The sequence below is a fragment of the Mastomys coucha genome, unplaced genomic scaffold (genome assembly GCF_008632895.1).
Source record: "Mastomys coucha isolate ucsf_1 unplaced genomic scaffold, UCSF_Mcou_1 pScaffold19, whole genome shotgun sequence".
In the NCBI taxonomy this organism is placed as follows: Eukaryota; Metazoa; Chordata; class Mammalia; order Rodentia; family Muridae; genus Mastomys; species Mastomys coucha.
The window spans coordinates 6,408,365-6,421,539 of NW_022196901.1; the positions used below are offsets into that span (position 1 = coordinate 6,408,365).

At 39.1% G+C, this 13,175-nt stretch overlaps 1 protein-coding gene across 1 annotated transcript in view; it reads right to left on the minus strand.

Annotated features, from left to right (window-relative positions):
* Grm3 (glutamate metabotropic receptor 3) overlaps positions 1-12,496 on the minus strand; it is a 254,178-nt gene extending 241,682 nt beyond the window's left edge. The window contains exon 1 of the mRNA XM_031380013.1: positions 11,529-12,496. The gene's annotated coding sequence lies outside the window, so the exon portion shown is untranslated. The remainder of the gene's footprint in view (positions 1-11,528) is intronic.
* Positions 12,497-13,175: the final 679 nt, after the last annotated feature.

A 13,175-nucleotide genomic window follows, 5' to 3' on the forward strand; every position in this document is an offset into this window, starting at 1 on the left:
CTGCCTCCCAAACCTTTATTTCCTCATATTTATCTTCATAGTGCACTTTCAGATTTCATTTCTCAAGTGACTTTAGGGGGTTCTCTCTGCCTACAGAAGAGATCGTACCCAATATTCCACTTTCAGGGAGAGTTTTACCATCTACACTGACCTTTCACGTGCTCTATCCTTTAACAGAAACAAATCATGCAAGGAAATCCCAGGCTTTGGCCACCTTTGCATAGGCTCAGAGTACATCCTTCTTTAAGGTCTGAATACGTGCCCAGGGTCTACTATATATAAGCAAAACTTCCATGACATCACAAAGAAGTATCATGAACCTCTTTCAATTCTAGCTTAGATCTTAAACTTTGCTATTGTCGTAGTTACATTTGCATATGTTGCTCCTCTCCTGCGAGATTTTATGTTCCTTGGACATCCTGACATATTCTTTTCTCTGACCTCAATATATCACCTAATACCTTGAAAATAGCAGACACTTAAAGATTTACTTCCTTGGATTGATGTCACTCTTTCATGACATTTTAAAATATTCATATGAAGTTATTTTGTTTGAGATTCAAAATGCCTTTAGGAAAATAGTATAATTTGTGGATTGAAATTAAAAATGTAACAATTCTTACTTTTAAAGTACAACATACGAAGGGCAGAATACACATTAATATTTTAGCATGGAATGTGCATACTGATTAAATTTAAAAATTAAAATAGAATTTATTCACTCATGAAATATTTATTTAATATTGAGGTATGTTCCATTTACTATTATAGATTTACTTATAAAAAGGATACAAGCTTGATATGCCTTCTTGTAGATCATTCTGATCAGGAAGATAAGCCCATCTTAAATTTCTAGTCTCTGATTTATATAAGCCTTGACAGAGCAATCTCCTTGTAAAATGTCTTTAAAGGTTATAAAGTTATAATTTTGTACTACATTTTTAACAGTTTTTTTTTTTTAATTTTAAATGTATGAGTGTTTTCTTTCTTTTATGTATATGTGTGCCTGGTCACTTAGAGGTCAGAAGAGGGCATCAAATCACCTTGAACCAGAGTGATGGATGGCTGGAAGCTACCTCATGGGTGCTGAGAGCCAAACCCTTGTCCTCTGAAAAAGCAACAGCTGGTCTTAGCTGGTGACTCATCTATCTAATCCCCATTTGTTAATTTCTTAAAGAAATTAAAAAGGAGTTTTAGGGCAGAGTAGAGGGTGGTGAGTCCTGTGAAGAAGAAAAATGGATGCATACTCTTGTTGCATAATGAATGGAAGTGTGAGACTATCACAGTGAACCTCATGATCTGTACACTACACATTTGTTAATAAGAATTGTAGTGATGTGCTTTTGTAAAAATGCATGTAGTATTTTTACTTTACTATGTGACACTAAATGCATATAGTCAACAAGCACTTGTGGCAAAACTCTTCCCAGCCAGGTAGAAAACAGTAAATATCTCAGGAAGTAAATGTAACGTGTCACATGGCTTCCTGAAGAAGGCAGCATTAGGAAGTGCTTCTGAGGATGAAAGAACACAGGAACTCTAACAATGGCTAATGCTGTTTCAAGTCTGGTCAATACAGGGAAGATAAGAAGCACCAGCTACACAGCTGCTCTAGCAGAGGATCGAGAAGAAAGAGAAGTTAATACATGGGCTAGGTCCTCAAGCTTAAGAGTTTTCCAGAAACAGTATGTGAGTATTTTCTGTGGATTGAACACAAGTGAAAGGAACTCAGCCCATAAGCAAGACCTGGATGAATAATCGGGCACCGAGAGTAGGAACCTTGTGGCCTGGACCACTGAAAGAGAGAGAGCTGAGAAGCTGTGTTTAGACGAAAGAAAACAGTGCCTGGAGACGCAGGTGCTGAACCTTCAGCAATGAGAAGGAACTCCCACTACACATGTGTGTTCACACATACCCTGAGACTTTATCTTACAAAATCTATGGTTACAGAATTTGTAAAGACTGCCAGATAAGAATCTCTTCCCATACTCACCTTCCTGTACTATCTCCCATTCTTAACTTTGCAGAAGTCAGAACTAGAGTCAGTAACAGCAACCAAGAAACATTGATCATAATCCCTGGGAACACCAAAGGTTTCTTTTCCAGATGTTAATGCAAAACATGACAGCTCCTGCTGTCCTGAAGAAAATATATCTGTAGTGTTCAAAGTTTCAATCATATTGGTCTAAGCATACTATTTTTTTTTTAAATGAAGACTGTTTAGTAGCTAGAGTTTCTCATTATTTTTCTGCAGAAGCATATTTTACTGAATAAACCTTAAATAAGGAGTAAGAAATAAAAAAATAAACTTATTATTCTACCTATATTCTATACCAGCCAAAATATAAGTTACTATTCAGGCCTACATACGACTGCATAGACTGCATAGATGTTTTAGATAAAACTTTGATAAGACAGATGAAAACATCATAAACTTTGGTGATTGTGGAATTAGATTGAGCTATAGGTTTGTAGAAAGGAGGAAGAAAACACACCAAAAGACTACACTGATATACAGGAGCTATCTTGGGTGAATAGAGAAAGCAGATGCTGGTGTTGAGGAAGATGTGTAAGAAGTTATTTTTAAGTGATGAGTTTCCATTTAGGTCCTTGAAAGCCGAGGAATGGAGTGGGAAAACCAGTTATTTACCAAGATTCTCCCAAGGGAGTGTGCTTCAGAGGATTGAACCTGGTGCCTCACACACGCTAGGCAGGAATTCTGTATCACTAAGTGTGTTGGTCTGAATGAGAGTGGCTCCCATAGGCTCACAAGCAGGTGTGGCCTTGTTGGAATCTGAAACTATGAGGAAAAGAAATGGCTTGGGGGTGGTGGTAGCTTGTGGCTTTAGATACAGAAAGCCTGATGTGTAGGGAAATTCCTGTAGAATTACCTCTACCAAGTGGCTCTGTAACCAGCAAAAGGTCAAGAAAGCCAGGCTCTGCGGGAGCCTCAGTGTGACTTTTAATAGATAATCACTGTGATGTCTGAGATTCATGGACTTTACAAATGTCTGAAAGCATGGGGTTCTGGGCTTCACTTCTATTCCCTTTATGAATTCGAGTGAAGGCAAAGTTGGGAAGACTTCCTGGGAGCAGAACCTGGTGGCTCAGTCTGAGGCCCCTGTGCCCTCTGCTGCCCATCCACCATTCTCTGTTCAGTGATTTTCCCATGTGATTCTGAGTGCTGCTTAGGAAACTATCTTTGTGAGGTCTGCCAACCTCAGCTAAGCAACCATTCACTTGAACACAGTAGAAGCTGCGTGGAAAATGTAAGTTGCCAAATGGAGTTCTCCCGACTCTTGTTGCCCTGCAAATCTGGCGGGGAGTGGAGAATTGGGACAGAACAATGCTTTCTCATGCCCTTTAGATTATAAAAATATAGCCGTAAAGACAATTTCGGTTTGAGGAGGATATAAACAAATCAGGTTTCTGATCTTCAAAAACCAGAAATAATGTTTTTATTCATTAATTAATTTAAAGTGTCAACAGCTTTTTGAAAAAATTAACTCAATATTATAGTAAAAATTGCAAAACAAATGAAGAGAGAAATTTTCTAATATGAAGGATATTAAAAAGATGATACCTTGTGGTTTTTTTTTTTTTTTTTTTTTTTTTTTTTTTTTTACTTTATAGGAATTTAGTACAGGTAACAGGATAAATGCCTTTGCAATGAAAGCAGATTTCTAGGAAGCCAGCCTGCTCATATAACTCATAGAAACTGCTTTATTAGTTGAGGTTAATTAATAAATACTCAGCTTGTGGAGTTTAGACAACTGGTTAATCCAATTATAGCAGAAGGATGTGGTAAATAATTTGGTACAAGCAGTTCATAGGATGTTCTCTGTAGGACCATCATTCCATGCTAAATTGATTTTCACTGATTATTTGAGTACCTCCAAAATGTTAGTATCTACAGTTGAAGTCCCTGGGAAATAGATTTGTGCAAAAAGTCTATACTATACCAGGTTTCTTGTTGACACAACAAGTGTCCTAGTAGGTTCAGGCAATGGAGTTCTCTCTTTCACCATCTCATGAGTGGACACAGCAAAATTCTTTCTATTGAGAAGAAGGTATGCACCAAATTTGCGGCTAACTCGACCATGGATTCCTTAGTGTTCAGAATTGTTTGCCACTATAGTATTTTGTTATAGTTTTCTGAGCTGTGTATTGAGGAGTGTTTTCCAAGCTTGCATTTTTCTCATGAATTATCTAAAGCTTAGTCAATATGTAGATTCTTTACTTATAATTCAATCTGCATTTGTTCTCACTACTCTAGGCTGAGTCTAGCCAATAATCTTCATTTTAAAGAGATTCTGATGTTGGCTTTTGTGGGGCTTTCTGAGTCTCACATTATGGCTTTTTGTCAGTGTTGAAGTAAGGTATGGGGTGACCAGCACTGTCCCTGAGCTTGACAGAAATCACTGCGATCATGGAATCAGTAAATGGAGGGTCTCTGCTTTTTCAGAAAAAAAAATAAGATGTTTGAAAATAGAAACAGTTAATTATATTCCTCTGATCTCATTTTCTCCTTGAGGCAGATACAAATTCCAACTGTTTCTGACCTTGTACTGCCATCTCTCAAATTGGCATGTATTTTGACATATTTTTTGAAAGCAGTTTCTACTATGTTGTATTCACTAACACATGGCATATTGAAACTGCTAAGTAAAATAGAAAATATTGCTAATAATCTATCTGCTATGTATTATTAACAATCGAAGGAAAACAGCTTCCACCAGATGGAGGGACAAATCTGGGATTTCCATTCTTTTCTTTCAAGTTTACAAAAATATTGTAACACAATTCACATATGGAGAAAGATCTTTGAATAAGACTCATCTCTTACTTTTGGTCTTCAGCATTGTGACAATAGGTATATAGGTTTATGAAAATAAGACAACTTGTCTATGAAAAAGCACCTAGGTCACAGAATGTGAGATGGGAGCTTTTCTATGGCAGTCCTACAGACTGAGCAGGCCACCACATTTCTCTTATTCTTAGAGTGTTAAAAATTGAGAATTTCTGTGCCTTTTTAGTTGCAGGCTGCTGGATATATTATGGACAAATGTCCCAGTGCATAAAAATACTGAGACTACATAAAGATGAAGTTACTATTCCAGCTGGGCAGAGACATGTCACAGTTTTACTAGTCTACAGAACACCTTTTCAGCTTGTTTACCTAGTTGGAAGTAATTAAGTTGTAAGAGAAGAGACATGGGAAACATTTAGCCTCACCAAGCAAAAAGGCTGCTCCTTCAGAGACTGTATTCTTGTGATTGTATTTATTTTTGAGAGATTATGATGTTCATTGAAATCAGCTCTAGGAAATTTATTTCTTTCACATTTTCAGAGCTGGTATTTATTTTTCAGGTTGTTTGGAAATCTATCACCTTTCTAAAATGTTCCAATTCTCTGATTTTCTTTAGATATATTTAATTATAAATGTTTCAGATTATTTCTCCTACCATATTTCCTTGTTTTTAAGAAGGATTCTGTTTACGGATAGATAATGTCTTGGTCTGTAGGATCTTTTCTGGGTCCCACTCATTGCTCTTTGTTTTTGTTCTTGGGAAACATGCCACTTCATCTTAATCTCAAAAAAGATTTGTTGAACGAAGAAAACATGGCAAGAAAACATTAAACTGGGTGGCAATATAGTTTACATTTATAATTGACAAAATTTACCTTGGGGTTAGAAGTAAGTTTTGATTTTTCTTTAGTACTTGCTCTTGGGCAAGTGACTGGATCATCATTTCTTCTGTTAACTGGATGCACAAATGTGTTCCTGACTTACTGAATTCTTGTAACAGTAAAGCAGATGGTCCTTGCCATGTTATAGTAGAGTTATTGACACAGGACAACTGGTCAATAATGATCTACTGTTAGGGCATATCAGTAGATTTATCTTTCTACAGAATCTAGCACAGTATTTATATAAAGCATGTATGTGTGTGTGTGTGTGTGTGTGTGTGTGTGTGTGTGTGTGTGAGAGAGAGAGAGAGAGAGAGAGAGAGAGAGAGAGAGAGAGAGAGAAACAGAGACAGAGACAGAGACAGAGAGACCGAGAGACCGAGAGACAGAGAGACAGAGAGACAGAGAGACAGAGAATGTCTTGCATAGGCATATCTTATATCCAAATGAACATGCTAAATAAAGGAGGTCAGTTTTTAGTTTGGATGATAATTTTGATAACTCCTTTTTACTTTTTATTTTTCTCTGTGTGCTTGTATGAATGTATGTTTGTGACTACGTGCACATGTATGTGCTGGTGTGAATTTCTTTGTGTGTGTGTGTGTGTGTGTGTGTGTGTATGTGTACACATGCTTACATGTGTAAAGGCAAGAGATCTCTGTCTGGCCTTAATTTTTTTCAGCCTTATTTGTTTTGAAACAGGCTATCACTGAACACTTACTTACTAACACTAGCTGGTCAGAGAGTGCACAGGATCATCCTATCTCTCCCTTCCCAACTTGGGCTTACAGATGCATGCTGTCATGTCTGGTTGTTAAGTGAATTCTGGGAGTGGATCTTAGGTCTTCATGCGTAAGCAGCAAGTGATTTTATGGACCAATAATCTTCTTAGCTCCATATTCTTTCCTATTGGAGAATTACAAATTTAATTTTTGAGCAGTTTCAACTTTACATATACTTGCAAAGTTTCTGGATATATTTTGTCACTCTGTGTCCTCACTATATACTCCAAATCTTATTTTGTTCATAACAGGAATTAATAAAGATCCTCCCATCAGTTTTGCTAAGAGATGACTTTTCTGGTTGTATTCTTTATCTTAAGAGTGCTTCAACAAAGATGACTCCACATTCCATGAAACTCATCACTGGTCTAGAAATTGTTATGGTCTTAGAATTTCTATGTTGTTTGTATTGGCTGTAAGTTTTTGAAAACTGTACATCTAGATTTTGAAAATTGGTTTATGTTTGGTGAATGTCTATGTTTGTCCAAGTGATTTTTTGGTAGAAAGAGCAGTGATAATAAAAGTACACAGTGACAAGAAACTAAACCCGAGAGCCTCTAATACTTTCTGTGGAGCTATCATCTACATGTGTGGCTTTGTTCTGAAACATAATATCTTGGTATAGACTTTGTATCGGTTTTATATGAACATTTTCTAAGTGGTTCTGTCTGTATTTTTAAAGCACAGTGTGTACTTTTCAAGTTCTGAAGCAGGACTGCTGATCTGACGAGAAGATAGAGTCTATGTAGAGAATCTAAGAAACATCACTTCTTAGAATGCTTCTCAGATTCCACAGTGAAATCGCAAATATATTAATGGCCTACTTTTCCTCTACCAAGAAAATTGATTTTCCCTTTGTTTCTAAGGAAAATCATTCTGAGGGTACTCAGCACTGTGTGATGAATGGCACTATAAAAACACTTCAGGACTTCAGATGGGAGAACACTGACTTAACATTTGTTTGTTCCATGCAGCCCAACTCAATTCCCATAAAGATAGAATTAGTTTTTGCGATGGTCCTTCTCCTTTTAGTTTCCTAAGTCTGCACAGATGTTTTTGTGTATAGTCTAATGCCCAACAAGGTATAGAGACAGCTGAGCACTCTGCTTTTGGCACTTTCTAGATTTGCCAAGTGTACCTTGGAAGGTGGTTCCTAGTCATTTGCTCCTCGACTGTCTAGTAAAAGTTTGCATTTCAATGCCTGGCACAGGGAGGAACAATTGAGTGGGAGATTGAGGCTACCAAGATATTTGCTAAAGAATCTTAAAGAAGCCTACACATGGGTGTCTTGCAGCCAGATTTTAAGGGAACAAAATAAAATCCTGTTTTTCCCCCTTGTGGTTATTTCAGGCTTTTTATTTTTAAAGTAACCTTCACATATGGTTCTTCCATATAAGCCTAAATATATTTTATGTTGGTATAAGCATGATGGGAGCTTACTTTTCATGATACAGAACACTGAATAATGTGTTCTTAATTTGGGCTTTTTTAGTTTGTATCAGTATGAAGTGGCCACTGAAAATTCTCACAAAACTACTGCTCTGTGTTCATACACAGCTAACTTACATACACTTTTACATTCTTAGCACATTCTATTAATTAACAAAATCACTTCCATTTCAGCAGTGGGATTTACATGACAACAGCTTTTGGGGCTCATTGGGGCATCAAACCAGCCTGTCACAAAAATTCCCTTGTAGTGTGGGTGGTGACAGAGCTCTATTGAAAACAAATTTGCAATGAAAATATATCATAGATGTGCAACCACCCAGACCATTACATAGAAAGGATCATCTGAATATTTACATAGACCACTAATGTCAATTAGAAGACAATTTCCCATCTCTTACATTAACCGGACAAATTATTAGGACATATAGCCACACACAAACACATATAAATGTCCTAAAACATATCACTATTGAGGCAAGATATGGATATAGAACTGGCACCCAGGTGTTTATGTTATTATGTATTTTACATGACTTGTATAAATGTTGGATGATGATCTTAAGTCATACTCTTGTATGGGATGGAATAGCCCAGAGGAGTAAACGATAAGGAATTAGCAATAAAATAAATTAGAGTCATGAAAGAATCAAGCTGAATTAAAAAATCTTAATAGAACCATTACACTATGAAATAGTGTTTCAAAAACTCTGGAAGAAGTCATCACATGACCTGTTAAGAAATACACTGGACTGTAAAGCACTCCAACATACAGTAATGTTGTAGGGACCCAGGCAACATCAGAGATGGCAGCAGGAGGATGACTAATGGTTTGTGTGGTCTCCGTTACTATGCTTGTACTCATTTTGTGTGCTTAGGCTGGGTAAATAATCTTCTCTCATTTTGCTCTGCTTCTTGAAAGCAATTTCAGCAAATTCATCTAATGTAGAATTGGATACATTTAGCACAATCTCAAAAGAATGCACAATCAACTCAGCATAAAACAGCAAAGTGAGCCAAGTGTGTGGGAACAGCAACCCCCTTTAGGATCTGGCTCTGCAGAAGACAACTATTGTCCTGCAGTTCTGGCCATATTCCATACTGTAGAAGTTCCCTCCTCTTTTATCAAAAGAAATGAGATATTTTTTTTTCCCTTTTTGAGTGGGTTCTTGAGATAATGTTGAGTACAGAAAACAAATCAAAATATTTCATTCTCAAGCTGATAGGCCACACCTTGATAGATCCTAGCAAACCCACAAAGAATCACAGCTCATTTTGTGACTTATGCTTTCAAGAATGGACAGGAAGTAGGTATCATCAATTTGAAAATGAAGTTTGAGCCGAAAAGAGATGAGAATATTCTGAAAAGTTGTAAGTTATTGCTATGAATCTTACAAAACTGGATAATCCAAGATTAACTGTATTTCTGATTGATCACCTGTCACGAGGCAGAGAAGAGAAGGAGATGACCTTTGAATGGTCTGGATCTTTCATTCAACACAGATATTAGTTATAACTTAGAAAATAGATCAGTCATTTTTGTGCTATTTTTTTGCATTTGTTCAACTTAACAAGTTTAATTTCAATGACATGAAATAACAGAAATGTTGCTGATGTTAGGCAATCTTGAAATATGTAATAAGATTCACATTTCACCCACATACATATACTGTCACTTTGAAAATACAACCACCATACAAACATATTTTCTTCATCTACTGATAACATGTAGCTAAGAAATACTATGCACTTTAAATAGAGAAGCAGATCTTTCCTTTGTGCACTGAGAAAGAATTTTTTTAATGTATTAATTTTCACATTTTATGGAAAAGATATAGTGTACAGAAGTAGATGTTTTCACCAGTTTGGACTGTGAGTAGGTGTAGGGGGTTTGGGGGAGTGGAGGGTTAGACCTAACAATACAAAGTTTTCTTCTCCTATTGTTTTAGTTCCAGCAATACAGATAGTTTTCTTTGTTTCCTGTGTGCTAGAATACATTTCAAAATTTCTTCCTGTGCTATTTTGTATCATAAGCATCAAAAGTATCACTTAGCATGTAAATCAGGAGAGCCGAAGGCATGTCCATTCAAATACCTCTGTGGGCCACTAGAGTTCAAAGGTGTGAACAACTCAAACCTACAGGTGTGGGAAATCCTTATAATTGCAAGCCATTGCTATTGCAAAGTGAAAATCTCTACTTTATTAAGGTTTGTTACACTTTAACTTTCAATTATATTGGGCTGATTTTAGGGGGACAAAGCAAATAGCAGTACAGAATACTAACAGCTAATCAGAGTTTCCTCAACATCTTTGGTAGTATTGTTATTCACAGGCATCTAGTGTAATGGGAATCTGGATATTTTGGTTAATGCTGATACCCAATATATTCATATATACAACAGAGTTCAAGTAGCAACCTCAAACTGTGATCAGATAAACCATAGCCAATTCAGATTCTAAGACAGGCAAATGAATATTTCCAAAGGGATATTAACCTCCCCATCCCCAACAAAGTTGCTAAATAAGCAGGCCTGGGGGTCAGGATCACAAATTTAAGAAACTAACTGCTGAGAGGCTTAACATTAAAACTCAAAAAATCTTAAGTTGCTTTGTACTACTGTGTGAATAAATTGGATATGTATACATTCAATGTATCTATAACATGCCTATTACTGTTCAAACAGGAGCAGAACTATTTTATTAGTAAATGAGTTGAATCGGTGACCTTACATTTTGAGAGAGGTTGAGTTTTGTCTTCAGAATTTGCAGCACTCTAAGATATTTTGAAAGCGTTTGTATACTCCCTTAAACCAGCTCTCTGAATGTATTATACCTTTAAGAGACCCTTAAATGTTTGTTACCTCACAGAGGAACTAGAAGGAAATCCAAGTGAAATTCCGAAAGAATTAGCTTATTGGATATATTACCTAGTCTATTTTTGGATCATGGATCTCCCGCCCTCTCCGAGTTATCTCACTGCCAGATAAGAAAATGGAACAGGATCAATGGGTAGATATGCCTTGAGTCTGGTTCTTGAATTTCTCTTTTGGCTCAAGTCAAAAAGAGCAAAGGGCAGCGAGTTAGGGCTGATTTCCAAGCACACTTGCTGGTGGGTGAACCTCTGTCTGTCCCTGGTTGCGGAGCTTATCCTGGCAGCACCAGGCGGTCCTGCTGACCGCTACCCACCTCGCCTGACAACCTCCACACCCACATGGAGCTACCAGTGTGTGAGCCACACATCACAGAGTTCCTGTGCACAAAGCCTTATAAAACCCCCAAGCGCAAAGCTGAATGGAGGCGGTTGGTGAACGAGACCTGTCTCTCTAATTAGTCCCTCTAATTAGAGGTATCTCGCTAACCTGATCGCAGATCTATGGTCTGAAATTGGCCCCTTCTTGAAGGGACAGTAGCGCGCGCACACATAAACTCACTTACGCACACCCACATTGCTCCTGTGACCCACGTTTCCACCCACGGCAGATATGTAGGGACCGGTCCGTGCTCTGCCTCAACTTTCCTCGCGTTGCCTGCCCCACGCGGCACCCGAGCTCCTGCGCCCTGGCTGGGCACCCTCCAGAGGGGCAGGTCCCCTTCTGGGCTGCTTACCTCACACCGTCAACTCCTGGCAGGAACTGAAGCTGACCGCGGTGGTAGCGGCAGCGGTGAGCCTGCACCCAAGCTCTGGCTCATGGTTGGTCCTCTTCATCCGACACAAAGAGGGAGCTTGCTGCCTTTGTCCTTTCTAAATCCAAGGGAGAACTTATTTTGCCCCTGAAATGGCCAACTTGTGCGCGAAGCTTCCTGTCACAGTGCCCCCTGCCCCCGCCCCCGCCCGGCTGCGCGCTGGACCACTGCCCGGTGGCCCAGTATCCAGGCCTCCGAGTCAAGGAGGAGTGGGAAAAGGGAGGGCTAGAGGAGAAGAGCAAGAGGAGGTTGGGAAGAAGGGGACCCAGTGGTCTTCAGCAGAAGGGAGGGGAGCTTTAGAGCCCAGTCGCCCTCCTCCTCCTTGCAGCCAAACCCACTTCCTGGGCTCAGAAGCAACTTTCCTTCACCTTGGCCAGGCTGAAACAGTCGCATTTAATTGGGACTCAGGCAGAGAGGCACGGACCTTCTGACATCCTCTCCTCCTCATTCTCTTTCTCCTTTCCTCTCTCCTCTTTTCCCTTCCCCCTTCTTCCCTTCGTTTATAGGGGTGTAGCTGCAGAGTCTTCAGTGAGCTACTGTACCTAGACCCTAAGGTTACAATACAGAAAGCCTGGCAGGGTTGAGAGCTTTTCTGCCCTACGGTTTGCAGCCCTTAGGCAATGCATGCAAAGGTTGGTGAATTTAGGAGCAGTGGCGTGAAGGGGCGTGGGGAGGTAGAGTGGGAGGTGGCTCCAACTTTGAAGCTCTGTTAGGGCTCATGGCACGCGGGTGGGCAGGGACCGACAGTCATTCCTAGTAAGAACTCTCCTGTGGTCCCTGTGTAAAAAGGCTGACCACACTTGGAGGTGACAGCGAAAGAGGGAGCAATGTGAGCGAGTGAACCCAGGAGGCCGATATGCAGCTTTGCCCCACACGCGGTTCAACTGCACATTGCGAACCCCTGGGGAGGCTTGTGCTGCACAATCTCTGGGTCAGCAGGGAGGGAGACGCTCCTGTTTCCTAGCAACGCTCATCAATCTTCTCGGGATAGCTCCCTCTGAAGGAATTCGATTGGATAGCCCCTTGAGAGAAGCCACGCCCCTTCAAGAATGCTGGGCTGCTGCTTTTTCGCATTCTCCCAAATTTCTTAGGCGGAAAAAGATTCTAGGGAAGTGCTTAGATAATCTCTTCTTTCTTATCCTCCGTTGCAACCACACTGACCTCTTGAAGCTACCGTTTTCCAGTCCCACATTCATCTTTCTCTAGTCCTACTTTTTGGTTAAGAGGGTCTTCACAGAACCTTTTCTTTCTTTTTAAAATTAAATAAATAAATACCTCAAATCGATGACGTAGGCACAAAGGAGAGGAAAAAAAAAAAAGCACACGGAAATAGCTTCAATAGACTCCGAGCTAGAGATAGCATCCTAAAGGAAAAACCCCAGCTTATCACTCTGTGATTAGAAATGCATTGTGCTCAATTTCAAAACTGAAATTTCATTAATTTTTCCATCCTGGTGTAGTAACTTTATATTAACCAAGGACTGAGTTATACGAAGCCAGACTCAAATGAAACAGAATGCTTTAAATGCTACATTATGCTTTAATATTTCATGCTAAGTTGTTTAGCAA